A 15944-nucleotide genomic window follows, 5' to 3' on the forward strand; every position below is an offset into this window, starting at 1 on the left:
ACCAGGAGGTGAAGTGGCACCTCTCCAGCTGCCAGTCTGAACTCCTTTTGACTGATCCGTGCTGGACGTGAACCGGAACCACCATCCGGTTCCCAAGATAAGACCCCACAGACTGAGCTACTGCTGCCCAAAGGTTTAACATCCACAGGTTTTAGGAGAAAAAATTCTAATAAAATGTCTTTAGTTTGTTCCCTCAGTCACCTGTGCAGATACACAATTTATGATCTATGAAGTACGTAATTTACTTGATTAAAACCAGATCATGAATAATGATGAGGATGTACGCATTCACAGTTTGTAGTTTGCATAAGTTATAACTGTTGCACTGTGTCAGGGGACAGTACAAGTTTTCTCTCTCTCTCATTACAGTCATTTCCTATTTACTGTGTAATGAAGTGATGTATAAGGTGGGAGGAGATGTGGCTAAAACTTAAAGAAGAAAGATGAAAGGGGCAGGATAGAAAATTGAGGAGTAGTTTTTAGGTATCATAAGATGTAAGTTCAGGAAATAGAGCTGTGCAGATACAGGAGACCAACCAACAAGGAGGATCTCAGCATCCAACAAATGAAGATCTTTCTTCTTCTCTTCCTCTCACTGATGACAGGTAAAACGTTTGCTGCTATTGGACTACTGATCTTAGAGATTACACTTGTCACAGCCCTGCTTCTGAAATAATTAACAGGTTGGTCTGGTTTGGGTTATTCTCATTTTGTATTAGTTTAATATAATACAGCCTTCAATACAGTGCTCTGAAATCGGTCTCAGCCTCAAAATCCAGTTCTGGTCGAGCTATAAGAGAATTAATCTAAATCAGAAAGGATGTTTATCGTTTTGTGAACAAATGTTACAGCAGGATTGTAAACAACAGTACAGTTATGGTAAGAGAATAAACAATAACAAGGTGTCTTTGAGGCGGTGTGGCTAAAATACAAATTCATGTCTGCAAAATGTTCACTGACAACATTTCATGTGGGGTTTTTTTAAATAGCCAGCTCCCTTGTGATGTTATCTCGTAGCATCTAAAACACAAGATCAGTATATAAACAATTTCACTAGAAAGGACCATGCCACAACAATGTGTCATTTAAAGGTTTAATGAATCTGAATGAACAGAGGAAATTGTTCTTTAGCTCAAATTAGTTAGTCTACAGAGAAAAAAACTAAATAAAAAACATAAACAAAATCAGCTTTTCAGACAGGATATTTTAGGCTGTTCACGTGTTGCTTTAGATTTAGGTTTAGACTCCACTTTCAGCAATGCTCTTATGTGTTTGTATAGCCCCTCCTGTGGGCGCTCAAAAGTGGATTGTAAACAGATGATGAATGACAGAATATTAACACAGTTGCAATTATATAAAATATTTCTTTAAATCAGAAAAAATATAATTGCTGACAGATACTATTAAAATGTCCTCATAGCAGCTTACGACTACATTAAGTGTGTTATAAACCATGTATTCAATATTTGTATACTGCTTAAATTGGTAGAAGGAGCTCAAATTAAAGTGCTTAATTAATTATTAATTAAAATGTGCTTCACAATTATCTAACAGGTGGGTAACTTTAATAACTTGTAATAATATAACATTATGTGTGTAAAAGTAAAGGTCAAAATCATTTAATTAAAAGAAACGTGCAACTGAGCATTGAATGTCTGTGATCCACTGATTCAAAGAGCTGTCTGCTGAGAGATCCTGCAAATGTATACAAGAAACAGTGTTTGTTGCATTAATAGAAAGCTAATTCAGATGAATGATCTGTCACATCGTTTCAGTGTCTAACATGATGTTAACCTTTGTCTTTGATCTACAGGTTGTGAGGCCTTGTCTAAAGTGAAGGGATGTGCATCAGGATGGGTTGAATTCACCTGCAAATATCCAAAACCAAATGTAAAATATCAAAGTATTGATGTAGTTTCTCCCAAAGAAATCATACGAAGCTCTGAGAAGGATGTGTGGGAAAACAAAGGCAAGTTTCCCTGTACCATGATCCAAAAAATACAAATCTCAGAGTGGCCATTAAACAACTTGAACGTGCGGACTTCGGGGACTATCAGTGTAAATTTCACCAACAGTCGGACTCATCCCAGGACACAGAGGAAGTGAAATTGGACGTTGGTAAGAGACACTTTTCATTCAAAACATTCTTTGGATCCAGCGCTTAAATATATACATATTAAAATGATAAGAACTTAATGCAAAGTATTTTGACTCCAATTTCACATTCAGTAGAGTCACTTTTTTAAGTCATCATCTACTTAGATAACCAAAATCAAAATCAATTTGCCATAAAGATCATATTCCAATACATACTGTATGAGTGTAGTGATGTGCTTTTACATCATGTGTTAGCACATTATCTCAGTTTCACATTTGATATTTCTTGTTTATTTGCAGAGACAGACGGCTGCCAGAGACAATTTATTCAAACTGCGTACAGAACAGCTAAAACCACCATCACATGTGATTACACAGGAAACAAATACAAGTTCTTCTGCAAACAGAACGGTTCAATCTGTGAGGATATTTTATCAACAAAATCCTCTCTGAAGTCAAACGGGACATTCACTCTCACAGAAACCAACAGTAGCTTCAGCGTGTCCATCAGTAAGGTGTCCTCACGTGATGCTGGTGTCTACTGGTGTGGAGTGGAAACACATGAAGGAAGTTACAGAGCTGCTCTCAGAAAGATACAGCTGGAGGTTGAAGGTGAGCAACACACACATCTGACACTTTGAGCTTTGATCTACTCATACAGAAAATTAAGTGTCTGTCTGTCTCTCAACAGCTAAAATTACTAACTTCACCAAGTTTCCAAATATTGGACAGAATCTCACATTCGGGTGTCGATATCGAAATGATGCTCCGATTAACAAATTCATCTGTAAGGGAGAAGATCCATCTATATGTCAACCTGTAGTCAGCAATTGCATGCATAGTGAATAAATAAAGCCATCATCAATGGATCAGCAATACTATGATTCACCATGGCAAAAGAAGCAGTGACAGAATCTGAGTTGGCGTGAATAAAGAGTCCCTAAGTTACAGTTTAACTTTTATAATGAACCACTGTTGGTTAGTTTGTTAGTTTCTCTGTGGTAAAGAGCAAAACATTTGGCAGCATCAGACCTTTTTCACAGAAGACATTTTTACATCACATTAGGAAAAATACAGGTGTAAATAATAAAATGAATGAGGGCTGAATTCCATTTAGCTGCTGCAGTTTCAGGGTCCTGATATTGTTCATGCTGACTCACTGTCATGACTTAAAAGAGCCATTGTTAATGTTATTATTAACACCTGTGCTGTTCCTGCCAAAAGACCATTTTTGATTTTATTGCCTTTATTGTCATTGCATGTGATATACGATTTCAGTCACTGTTAACTGAAACAGTAAAAAAAACTTTTTGGTTTCAGTTAAAAAGACACAACTGAGATTTTCTTTCTAATCTATTTTCTATTTTTACCTAGCAATCCTGGCAAGAGCATCCTATCACTCAATTATGGCAAAAAATCATAATCACTTATTGACTAATAATATTGAGATTGCGATTAATTAACACGATTAGTCAATGATTTGGGGAGTTTGCATGCTCTCCCCGTGTCCGCGTGGGTTCTGTCCGGGTGCTCCGGCTTCCTCCCACCATCCAAAGAAATGCAGGCTGGGTTAATTGGTGTCTCCGAAATTGTCCTTAGGTGTGGATATGATTGGTGGTCTGTCTATGTGTGGCCCTGAGATGGACTGGTGACCTGTCCAGGGTGTACCCCGCCTTTCGCCCGATGTAAGCTGGGATTGGCTCCAGCTCCCCGCGACCCTGTTTGCAGGAGAAGCGGTTGACGATGGATGGATGACCTTTTTGAAAAAAAAGGATCTTCTTGAACTTTGAATTTTCTCTAACTCATTCAGTATAAAACGTGCTTTGTGACCAGATCTGTCTGATCTGGGCATGTTACCACACAGTTGTTTACTGTCATATGCTTAAGGCTCTTTTCTAACTTATTTGCACCAGTCTTTGGGACTGCCACAGTGTGTAACAATCGTCAGACAGCTGAATTGGTTTTTCCTTACTTGCTCTTGATCAAAAGCGCTCCACCCTTCATCTTGGCCCGAGCTGAACATATAGGTCACATAACACTTTATTATAAACACAAGTCAAAGCGAGAGCATCATTGCGAAAAAGAATGTCTCACAAAAATTATTTTACCTAGATTATTTTGTTTTCATAATTGAAAATTGCAGAAGAAATCAGAACCTTTATAGTGTATGTGAAGAAGCAATTAAGCTGAAACTCATTAACGCCTTATAATTTGCTTTGTTAAAAAAACATTTGACTTTTTTTTCAAATGGCTGTGAAATCCTGATGCTGCTTAATACTTGTTTTAAGTTCCTGCACTTCTTCAGTGCAGCGTTCTGCAGTGATGTGACAGCAGAACTTCATCAGCTACAACTAAAACCCAAGTGATCAATTCATAAACAGATTTAGTGTTGAGTAATTCGCTATGCATGTTTTATACTTTTTAAGGATAATTAACATTCAGACCCCTAAGGGTTATTCTGTCTGTTCTCTTCACAAATTTAATTGTTTTCTTTTTCAGTATCACCAGCAGTATCACCAGCAGTATCACCAGCAGTATCACCGACATTATCCACACACATCTCTGTTTTTTTCAACCCAGTCAACTACTGCATCTGCAGAGAGTCCTGGTAAGAGAGCACGTTTGACTTCTTAAATCTTCTGCTAGAGAAGAGCGGGGGGGGGTTAAAATGAAATTTCTATAAACGTCCACTTACATTTTCTCAACACAGACAGCTGTGGATGATAATGACCCATGTTAAAAAAAATAATTGTGGTTTATTTTGCAGGTGGCCCTCACGTCGTCATCACTGTGATCGTCTGTGTAGCTGTGCTGCTGCTGCTGTTTGTGCTGATTTTGATCTAATCTACGCATGTAAGAGTTATTACCAGTTTGCAGAAGAAACACTCACATTTTGTAAACAGAAAACCACATTAACAACAGCTCCACCCTGTGTGGAGGTGAGGACTAACAAGGCCAAAGAAGACACTCTATATCGTTTGTAGTGACTATACATGACTTCTTTTTCATGTCTTGAAGTTAATGGACACAATGTTTTCATACAAGGAAAGGAAAAACTTCACTTATTTGCCAGACTTACAAGAGGAAACAAATAATTATAAATTTGTTGTAAAACAGAATTTCACAAAGTATAAACTGTTCATTTTCCCCAACTCACCAGCATGAGTCTGGTGCGAATTAGCCTCCACCTGAAATTACTCATGCGCAGTTTAGGAGAGATCCAATCTCAATGAGGATAACAAGAAAACAAGAAAAAAATACCAGGTGTAAACACAAAGGCAAGATCCGATGGTTAAAGTAACATTATATAAAATTTGTTTTTTGAGATTTGGTGTCAGTACTGTTGTGGAAATTTACATCACAGTAGGAATAACATAAGGAGTATAGAGAGGAAAGACATAGCACTAATACATAGTAATAATAATATAATATAAAAGATCATACATAAAAAATGAAATGTAAGGGGACACAATTTTCTGCCATAACAAGTGTTACATACAATAGCCGCGTTTCCATCTAATTGTCAATTGACGTTACACATGGCCGTAATAAACAAGGTGTATGGGTTGCAAACCAGAAATAAAACCAGTCGCATGGACCCGAGGACCATGAATCTGAGATAAATGGATAGCGGTCCTCAGGAATATGTTTTAAGTTGCTACCAGCCATGTTTCAGTGCGTTATGGGAATAATAATGTCGCTTTAAGGCTTAAAGTTAAAGGCTTAAAGAGGTAGTGTCTCAATTTGATAAAAATTGGTGAAATTAATCCATTTATGTCCTTCTGCTTTTTTACTCAGCTATTGTTATCTTACTTTTGCTTCTTCCAGGATTTTCACATTTAAGAACACAAGAAATGGAGCAGCAGCACAGCACAAAAAGGTCAGTGTATAAATACAACTGTCCTCTACAGAAAAAAAATACCGGTTTAAGCCACACAAAATTACGACTCATGTTTACGTTATTGATGTAAGCGACCTCTAGTGGCAGTACAATGCAAACGCATTAAGGATCGACTGGTGTTTTTTTTTTTGGGCCGACCGATGACTGATATGTGGAACCGTAATACATTTGCTGTAAAATTTTAATCTTGGTGTCAAAATTTTGAATAACACAAACTCCAACACAAAACTTTGTTGAAAATAACAAGATTAAAGTTTATTGTCATGTTTAATCTTTAAAATAGTAAATTAAATGAATTAGAGATCCATCCCAGAGATGGACTACTATAATTGAAAAATTATCCTAAACTTTTCCTTTACCACCTGCTATTTATATTATAATATGTGTGTGATGTGCTGCAAGTAGGCAAGTTAATTTTACTAAATGTAAAAATGTCACCACAAAGTAGGGGGTAGGCATGAGGCTCTGCATGAAGACATTTACATTTATTAATTTAGCTGACGCTTTTATCCAAACAATTGCCTTACAATTGCTCTATATGTCAGAGGTCGCACGCCTCTGGAGCAACTAGGGGTTAAGAGTTTTTGCTCAGGGACACAATGGTGTTTCACAGTGGATCTGAACCCAGGTCTCTCACATGAAAGGCATGCATCTTATCCACTGCCCCATCACCACCCCAAGGTTAAAGAGCCCCCCCAGCACTGTGATAAAACGGCTGGGTAAGAAGTGACATTGACCAGCGCTGCGTTGAGCTCCAAGCTGAACATTTTTTCACTCGGTGACCGGAAAAAAACACTCAGCGCCCAGCGCTTGCCTCTCAACAAGCGGCTGAGTTTGCAAGGAGCTAGTAAATTTTAAGATACGTATCATCTCAGCTAAACAGGCTACAACCAGAGAGATTTAGCTAGTTTATAACTAGCTATTAGCCTAGCTAGCTACCTACCTGTGCTTATGTAAAACCAAAACACAGCTGCGGTGGATGAAACAGAGCAGATTAAATATCGCTTAGTGCATGTTCCTGCTTTTTCTGCTGATGCAGTATCAGCATTTTACTAGTATTGCTGTTTTTGCTGCACTTACTTACAGTAACGGGTGTCGTTATGGTCAACTTGTGTAACCTACAGTGATCTCCGCTGACTTTGCTCCACGTGTGTGTATTTGCGGAGCTCTGCTGACATGGGAGAGGAGGGGCCACAGTGTGGTGGCTCGCTTGTTCTATTGGCTACTTCCGCACAATAGTCAGTGTTGATAGGCTATTACTCGTGACTTGTAACCAATCAGCTAGTACTGTGGGCGGGACATTGCTCCACCACACAGAGTGGTGAGTACAGACTGAAAGAAGCGGCTGCATCAGAGCCAAAGGAGCGCATTTTTTAATTAATTGATTATATCGATAATCTGTTTTTGAAATGACTGATGCAGATTATTGGAAAACTGCTGAATATTGCCGCCGATAATCGGCCAGACCAGACGGTCCCTTATTATATAGCCATAAAGTTGCACTCCTGTGGTGGTGGGTTTGTTGGAGGAAAGCAATTTAGCCGCCTTTCACCTGGGTTCCAATGTGAAACAAGATTAATTTGTTTTTTTTAATAAAGTTAATTAGCATTAACTAACTTAGCTTCGTAGTTTCAGGGTTAGCTAGTTAGCTAACCATATTGGGCTGCGTTCGAAAAGTCAAGAATAATCTTCTTTCCTAACCACCTTTCTTTGACCTCGATGGAAAACGTCATGAGGTCAAATAAAGATGTTTCCACCATCTAAAGGCATCACATAGCAAAAAGGCAGATAGGGTAACAGTTACCAAATAATGGATAGGGTTGTCACATTGAAAATGCTTGCTCACACTCCTCACCCTCCTGCCCACCCACATTCATCAACATAAATCCCAATTGTTGTATGTAAACACAGTTTTCCCACAGAATGACAGCCTAACTGAGGTGAGAGAGAGAGAGAGAGAGAGAGAGAGAGAGAGAGAGAGAGAGACTGTGCAGAAGGGGTGCTGAGCGAATAGCCTAGTATATGCTCTGCCCGCAGCTCTGTGATCTAAATCGATTTTACCCATAGCCTAATAAAAAACAACAATAATCGAAATACTTCCAGGTCACTTGACTCAGTTAGGAACCTTCCTAAGCAAAAAAGACGCAGTTTGGACGCAGCCCTAGTCTTAAAGGCGTTGACAGAACCCCGTAGATCCCAAACCTCATCCTAACCTTCACAGTCAGTGATTGTATGTATGTTGAATGGTAAACCCAACAGCTGTGTAGGTAGGGTTGCCTCCTTTGTGTCACTCCACGTGTTTATGTCATGTGACTTAGATCATGTGATTTCCAAAACGCTCCTTTGAGTCTATTTGGATATTGGTAAAAACAACCTATGTTGTCGTTTAGGTTTGAGGACTTGTTGGTATATATGAATGTTTGTGTGTTGTGGTACTGTATAGGTTGAATAGATATTGCTGGAATAATTGTGCAATAGCTGGATTACTCAAGTATGAGTGTTAAAAGAATAAGAAAGAACTTCTGGGACTCTCATTTCATAGAAAAAACAATATAAATTAATATTGACCAACAAGGATGCAGCGTTTTCACTGTTTTAGTGACAGAATCTCCCTTTTTGCTACGTGTGGAGATCCTGTTGTGTTTGTTATGAATATTTTACCTACAGTGGTCGAATTTAGATGCAGGAGCACTACCACCTCTGATAACCAACTGGCACACACATTTCTTCCTGTTTCTTCCCTGTTGCCTCTGAACAGAAACCAAGGAGGATAAACTCTCCCTATAAAGTATTATACTGTTACCACGAGATAATTATCAAAAAACCACTGCAGACTACAATGGGAAATATGTTACTGTATGATATAATGTATATGGGAATGTTTTAAAACTTTAATTATTTAAACAATATTATTAAAAGCTATTGTTCTCTAAAATTGTATTTATTTAATATCAGTTACTCAGACTCAGTTCTTATTATATGGATTTTATATGATTTTTTCAGACTGTATTTTTCATTCTGGTAGGATCATGTCTATGAGGAGATACAGCAGACGCCAAACTCAGGAAATAAGATGAACACGATTTATGCCACTGCCACCTTTCCCACAAACCCCTCTGCCTCGCAGCATTACTCCAGCGTCAACTTCCAAACAGCTGTGACAGAGTTGGTGGTGAGGCAGTGATCCTCAAACCCAGCTCTGCTGCCTACGAATATTCGACTGTGAAGTAAAATCCAGCCTACTGTACAGTCAGCCAGCCGTCCAGCTCTTCAGAGGATCCTCTCTACACAAAAAAAAAAAACGAAAACGAGCCACAGCAGCACCCGAGCAAAGATCAGCCCTGTCAATTTATGACATTTACTACATGTATGGTCAAAATTTCAGGTCATTCATTGCTGATGTGGTTGTTTACAATGAATCCAGCTCAGACTTCAGGAACTTCACCAAGATATTCAGATGTTGGACGCTGTCAACTTAAATCCCATCAATCCAGAGACACACGATTCACTTCATCATCCACATTGTTTGAGTCACCAAGGTGTGAACAGGACTTTTGCACCGATCTGTAATTACTAGAGGAGTCTTTCTTGTCTTGCTTCTGAAGCTCAGCTTTATATTACAGCTGATTATTATCTCATTACCTGATTAACTTATCACAGATACTGTATATTGTTGACCTGGTCTGAATCAGAGTCCTAGAAATAAAAGAAAATCCTTTCCCTACAATTCAGTGATATTTTTATGTGAAAACTTGCACACTGAGAACATATTTTGAGAACATATTTTTGACGACTACATTGACCATTTGAATTCACATTTAATTTCCAGATAAAGTGGCTATTCCTCTTTTTGTTTTGGTCAGTTATTTACTCATTTAGTGACGTTAAACACACCAACTAGACAACTGCACTGGGATCAAATCATTATTTTACATTACCTTGATAGCTGAGGTGGTGATGGTGCAGTGGACAAGATAAGAGACCTGGATTCAATCCCCCCCTGTGACCCCTCCACTGATGTGTCCCTGCGCAAGACACTTAACCCCTAATTCCTCCAGAGGCGTGCAACCTCTGACATAAAAAGCTTTGGATAAAAGCGACTTAATTTAAAGAGACTGTTTTAAAACTGGTAGTTTGAGTTATTATATTATATATTTCATAGTTTTATGTACAAGAAAACAATCATTAAAATGTTGCTTATTATTTACAACACCAGTGTAACAGCCTCCTCATTTAATCTTATTAATTTCACTGTATGCAGGATTTTATTTTATTTTTTTACTTTAGTGTCATCTAGTGGTAAAATTAAGACTGACATTGTGTCCCAGTTTGCTCCTCAGTCTCTGATTCGCCCTCTGTTTTGGTGTTGCTCTTTGTCCCTTTCTCTAACTCCCTAGCGCTGCCATCCTCAAGCTCACTGTGTGAAAGTGAATTTAATAATGTCAGTTATAATGTAATAATGTCAATATATTTAGAAATACAGTGGTGAAATTACAATGTTCTGAAGTTGAGCATGTCAGTCATGTTGATTGTTTATTGTTGTGAACTTTCTCACTTTAAATGTTGCTGCTGCTAGAAATTGTGAGATGGAATGATCTCCTTGAGTTTTGTGAAGCACTGGTTCTCAAACTTTTTCATGTCAAGGACCCCCAAAACTGACGGACCCCCATTTGAGATCCCACCGTGACACACTGTGGGAGACAACACTACATGCCTTTTACCAAGACTACAGTTATCATCAAAATAACTTGAAAGATGCAACAATCACATAGAATTTTACAAATAGCAAATTAACTTTAATGTGCTGAATATCTAGATACATTCATTTTCAATTTAAATCACCAAATAAGCACAGTTTCCTGTGGTTTACTGATGTCTGCAATGATGTGTGGTAGAAAAATATGAGGGGTGGAGCTTTTTGTAAGTGACCTAAAATAGAATGACACTAAAGCCTGAGATCATAACCTGACTGAGGATGTTCAGTCTGACCGTGATGCTTTTCTAATTCAGTTTTGTTAATGACTAATTATTATTGAACAAGGAGTGACTATAACAGTGTTAAAACAATGCAGGTGGCTGTGATGGTGGGGGTGTGCTGTTTAAAATGACGGTGAGACATCAACGATCCAGCCCAGTTTGACAGTCCATCAGGTTAAAGGATCACAGGATCTGACAAAAGATCTGGAAAATGATCACAGCATCAATAGTTTAATATTTGGTTGCACTGACTGTGAGATAAACAGCAGAAATACAGCGATCCAGTTACAAAGGAACGTCTGCTTGCTTGTGTTTCATTTGCCAATCAGCTTCTTACCCGAAGACTTCCTTTTGCAGTCTGGCAAAAGTTGTGCCAGGTTTATCTTTTTGCCAGAGTACTCTGAAGGTGTTTTTTTTTTTTTCTGCCAACAAAAACTCAATAAAACAAGGCAAGGCAGATACTGCACACGTTTTAATCTAATTCAGCCAATTAAACCTGATTAAACATGATAACCTGTTTATAAATATAATAATATAATTTTATCAGCCATCAGCAGCAGTTTCATGTGGTTTTGTTCTATGGGTGGAGACTTAAGTGAGCCTGTGGTTTGCAACCTGTTGGTTTTAAATAGCTTTTCTGGTTAAGGGTGAGAATGTCTCATAGCCAGAGGGAGATAAAAAAAATAATAGTAAGAGACGTGTCAACATAGACCTCATCCACAGCCATCACTACTGTTGTTCCACATTTCCATGTGAAGCTTTACAGCTTATTATTACAGCTTCTGTTTAAAAAGAGCTGTATCTCCTACCATTTAAATGCTGAACACTATCTGACAATGAAAAACTCAAAGGCCATTGTTCACTATCTGCTCAGCAGCAAACAGGAGACAGACACAGTTAGAGACTAACTGGTGAACACAGTCGAGCATTTAGCAGCTAAAGAGTCAAATCTTCTCTCAGGAGAGGTTCTAGCCCCAAAACAAAGCTAACAGAGAGAATACTGGACAGATGAATGACCACTCTGCTTTGCGAACAAGTTCATCTTGAAGGTGATAATATGTTAATGATGTTCATAGGTTGCTTCCACTGCCCTCCAACAGGGTCACACACAGGTCCAAAATACAAACGCACAAACAGGACCTCTACATGTCAGAGTGAGGGGGCTGCCACGCAGTCAGGCTCCCTGAGCAGTTAGGGGTTCAGGCTTTGCTCAGGTGAACCTTCAGCAGTGACCAGGAGGTGAAGTGGCACCTCTCCAGCTGCCAGTCTGAACTCCTTTTGACTGATCCGTGCTGGACGTGAACCGGAACCACCATCCGGTTCCCAAGATAAGACCCCACAGACTGAGCTACTGCTGCCCAAAGGTTTAACATCCACAGGTTTTAGGAGAAAAAAATTCTAATAAAATGTCTTTAGTTTGTTCCCTCAGTCACCTGTGCAGATACACAATTTATGATCTATGAAGTACGTAATTTACTTGATTAAAACCAGATCATGAATAATGATGAGGATGTACGCATTCACAGTTTGTAGTTTGCATAAGTTATAACTGTTGCACTGTGTCAGGGGACAGTACAAGTTTTCTCTCTCTCTCATTACAGTCATTTCCTATTTACTGTGTAATGAAGTGATGTATAAGGTGGGAGGAGATGTGGCTAAAACTTAAAGAAGAAAGATGAAAGGGGCAGGATAGAAAATTGAGGAGTAGTTTTTAGGTATCATAAGATGTAAGTTCAGGAAATAGAGCTGTGCAGATACAGGAGACCAACCAACAAGGAGGATCTCAGCATCCAACAAGATGAAGATCTTTCTTCTTCTCTTCCTCTCACTGATGACAGGTAAAACGTTTGCTGCTATTGGACTACTGATCTTAGAGATTACACTTGTTACAGCCCTGCTCGTAGAGCACTGACTTCACAGTTAAGATGTCTCACTCAGTAAAACTTGGTCACAAAAAAACAATTTTTTAAAAAGTATTTTGCATGATGAAAAATAATCGACATCTAATTTTTGTAAACACTGAAATTGGTCTCAGCCTCAAAATCCAGTTCTGTTCAGGCTATAAGAGAAATATTTTAAGTCTGAAAGGATATTTATAGTTTTATGTACAAATGTTAGAGCAGGATTGTGAGGAACAGTACAGTAATGGTGAAGAAAAAGCTTTTCAGACATGATATTTTAGGGTGTTCAGGAGTTGATGACTGTAGACGCCACTTTCAGCAATAATGTTATCAATGTTTTGTATAGCCCCTCCTGTGGGTGCCCATCAGTGGAGGCTGGTAAATAAACAAATGAATGACAGTTTATTAAAACACAGTTGTAAACTATTAAATGTCTTCAAAAAAGTAATAATTGCTGACATTAAAATTGCTAAATTAAAATCTCAGGGTGGCCATTAAACTAACAGAACATGAGGACTTTGGGAAGTACACCTGTAAATTTGACAATCGACCTTTACAACCAATGCACATCTAATGAATTAAATGAAATTTCAGAAACATATTCTCTCTTTGCTTTTTATGTATCGAGGCGTAACTGATTTAATTTAGCTTTCATACTGTACATGTAAAGTGTGGTGCCACTACTCTAAATTATTTTGCTTCCACATCCAGTAGAGAAATCAATTTGCCATGAAGATCAGATTCCAAAAAAAGCAGATGTAACACTCTCCCCACTCATCACCAATGTAAGCAACTCCTCATTGTCCATTGGACTCGACCCCGACACCCTGAACAACTGCAGGCCCATCTCCATCATTCTTTCTCTGTCCACAATCCATGAGCGAGTTGTCGATACTCACTCAAACTGCCCTACTTAAAATCACCCAATGACATACTTCACTCTGACTCTGGGTTCCTCACCATCCCCTATCTCCATGCTATCTTTCAAACAGACCCTCAAAACCCACCATTCAAGACTGCATTCTCCAGTTCTGTCCTTCCCCTCTCTCCCTCCTTTTCTTTTTTAACCGCCTGTAAAGCGTATTTGAGTGTTTAGAATATTATCAATATCATTCACACCTTATGAGTGTGGTGACCACGTGTTAGCACAGCATTACTGTATTTTAATTCCGGTTTTACCTTTCTGAGACAGACGGCTGCCAGAATCACTTTAACAAACTGCGTACAGAACAGCTAAAACCACCATCACATGTGATCACAGGAAACAAACACAAGTTATTCTGCAAACAGAACGGTTCAATCTGTGAGCTGAAGGTTAACTGTGAGCAGCACACATCTGACTCTTTTAGCTTTGATTTTCTTACACAGATAATTAAAGTGTCTCTGAAATATGTTGTTAAATACAGTCACTGATACACAAATGTCTTTTTCTGTCTCTCTACAGCTTCTTATACTAACTTCACCACGTTTCCAACTGTTGGATGAATCTCACATACTGGTGTCGATATCCAAATGATTCTTTTATAAACAAATTCATCTGTAAGGGAGAAGATCCATCTATATGTAAACCTCTATTAAGCACACAGCGCAACAAGACCATTGGGAGGTTTTCTATGAAGGAGAACAAAAAAGAAAAGATCACCATAACAGTGAGAAACGTAACAACAGACGACACTGGGACATACTGGTGTGGAGCAGAAACCACTGACAAAACACACAGCAACAAATTCTTCCAAAAGCTGGTGATGACTGTAGGTGAGTGATGTTTTTTTTGTGTGTAATCTGATCCTGGTTCAGATTGTAGGAGGGTAATAGTTGGATGACAAGCATGAAAAGAAGCTATAGTAATTATTGATTACTGCTGGACTCTTATTTCATCTTATAAAGTTATTTTAATAAATATTGGTCTGTAGAGTTTCAGGGTCCTGTTCCAGAAAGCTGGTTTAACCCTAACTGACCATCAGTTGTATCAGCTCTGAGTATGTTAACCTCATATTACATGCATGATGAATAACTAAAGCCATCATCAATTGATCTGCAATCCAATGATTCACCATGGCGACAGGTAAAGCAAAAGAAGTAGTGAGAGAATCAGTTATTTTCTCTGTGGTAAAGTGCAAAACACTTGACAGCAATTGACCTTTTCACAAAAGACATTTTTACATCACAGAAGGAGAAACACAGGTGTAAACAATAAAATACATGAGGGCTGAATTCCATTTAGCTGCTGCAGTTTCAGGGTCCTGATATTGTTCATGCTGACTCACTGTCATGACTTACTGTTAGACTTGAATATAACAGAGCCATTGTTAATGTTATTATGAACACTTGTGCTTTTCCTGCCATCAACAGATAAGACATATTTCAGTCACTGTAAGCTGAAACACTAATAATGACTTTAGGGTTGCAGTTGAAAAGGCCCCTCAAAAACTGAGAAAGTTTTATCTGTTTCATGTATTGATCTTGATTAAACAGCATCCTATTTCATCCATATGTAAGCATGTAGTAGATTTTGAAATGCTGTTACAAAGGCAGTCAACTGGGATATCCTGTCACTGGCTGACTCAGTCTGCAGAAAGATATCTTGTTGCTATTTGTGCTCTTGTTTTCATTTCCTGCAAATCCATTTTCAGAGCAGCGTACTGCAGTGATGTGACAACAGAACTCTATCAGCAACAACCAAAACCCTTAACAAGTGATCAATTTTATTTACACAGATGTAGATACTTCACTTTTTAAGGATAGATGCACATTTTATCAATTCTTACAAAATAATACTCACATTTCTGTATGTGCATTGAAAGTCTTACTGTTCACTGTTATTGTGACTAATACTAGCTGCGAAGAGATCATTTCCTAAAGGATGTGAGAATACATTTAGAAATTCAGCTGAAGCTATATGAGGTTCTGGGCTGGACAATTGTTTTTTACTCCGAGCCAGACAACCAACGACCACTCCTGGGTTTAGCTGTTCTTTAGCTCAAATTAATTCATTAGAATCTACTTTTCAAACATGATATTTTAGGCTGTTCAAGTGTTCTTTTAGATTTAAATTTAAAAACCACTTC

Source organism: Micropterus salmoides, unplaced genomic scaffold, assembly GCF_014851395.1.
Source record: "Micropterus salmoides isolate LMB-PRFRI ecotype aquatic unplaced genomic scaffold, ASM1485139v1 Ms_hic_scaffold_4, whole genome shotgun sequence".
NCBI lineage: Eukaryota > Metazoa > Chordata > Actinopteri > Centrarchiformes > Centrarchidae > Micropterus > Micropterus salmoides.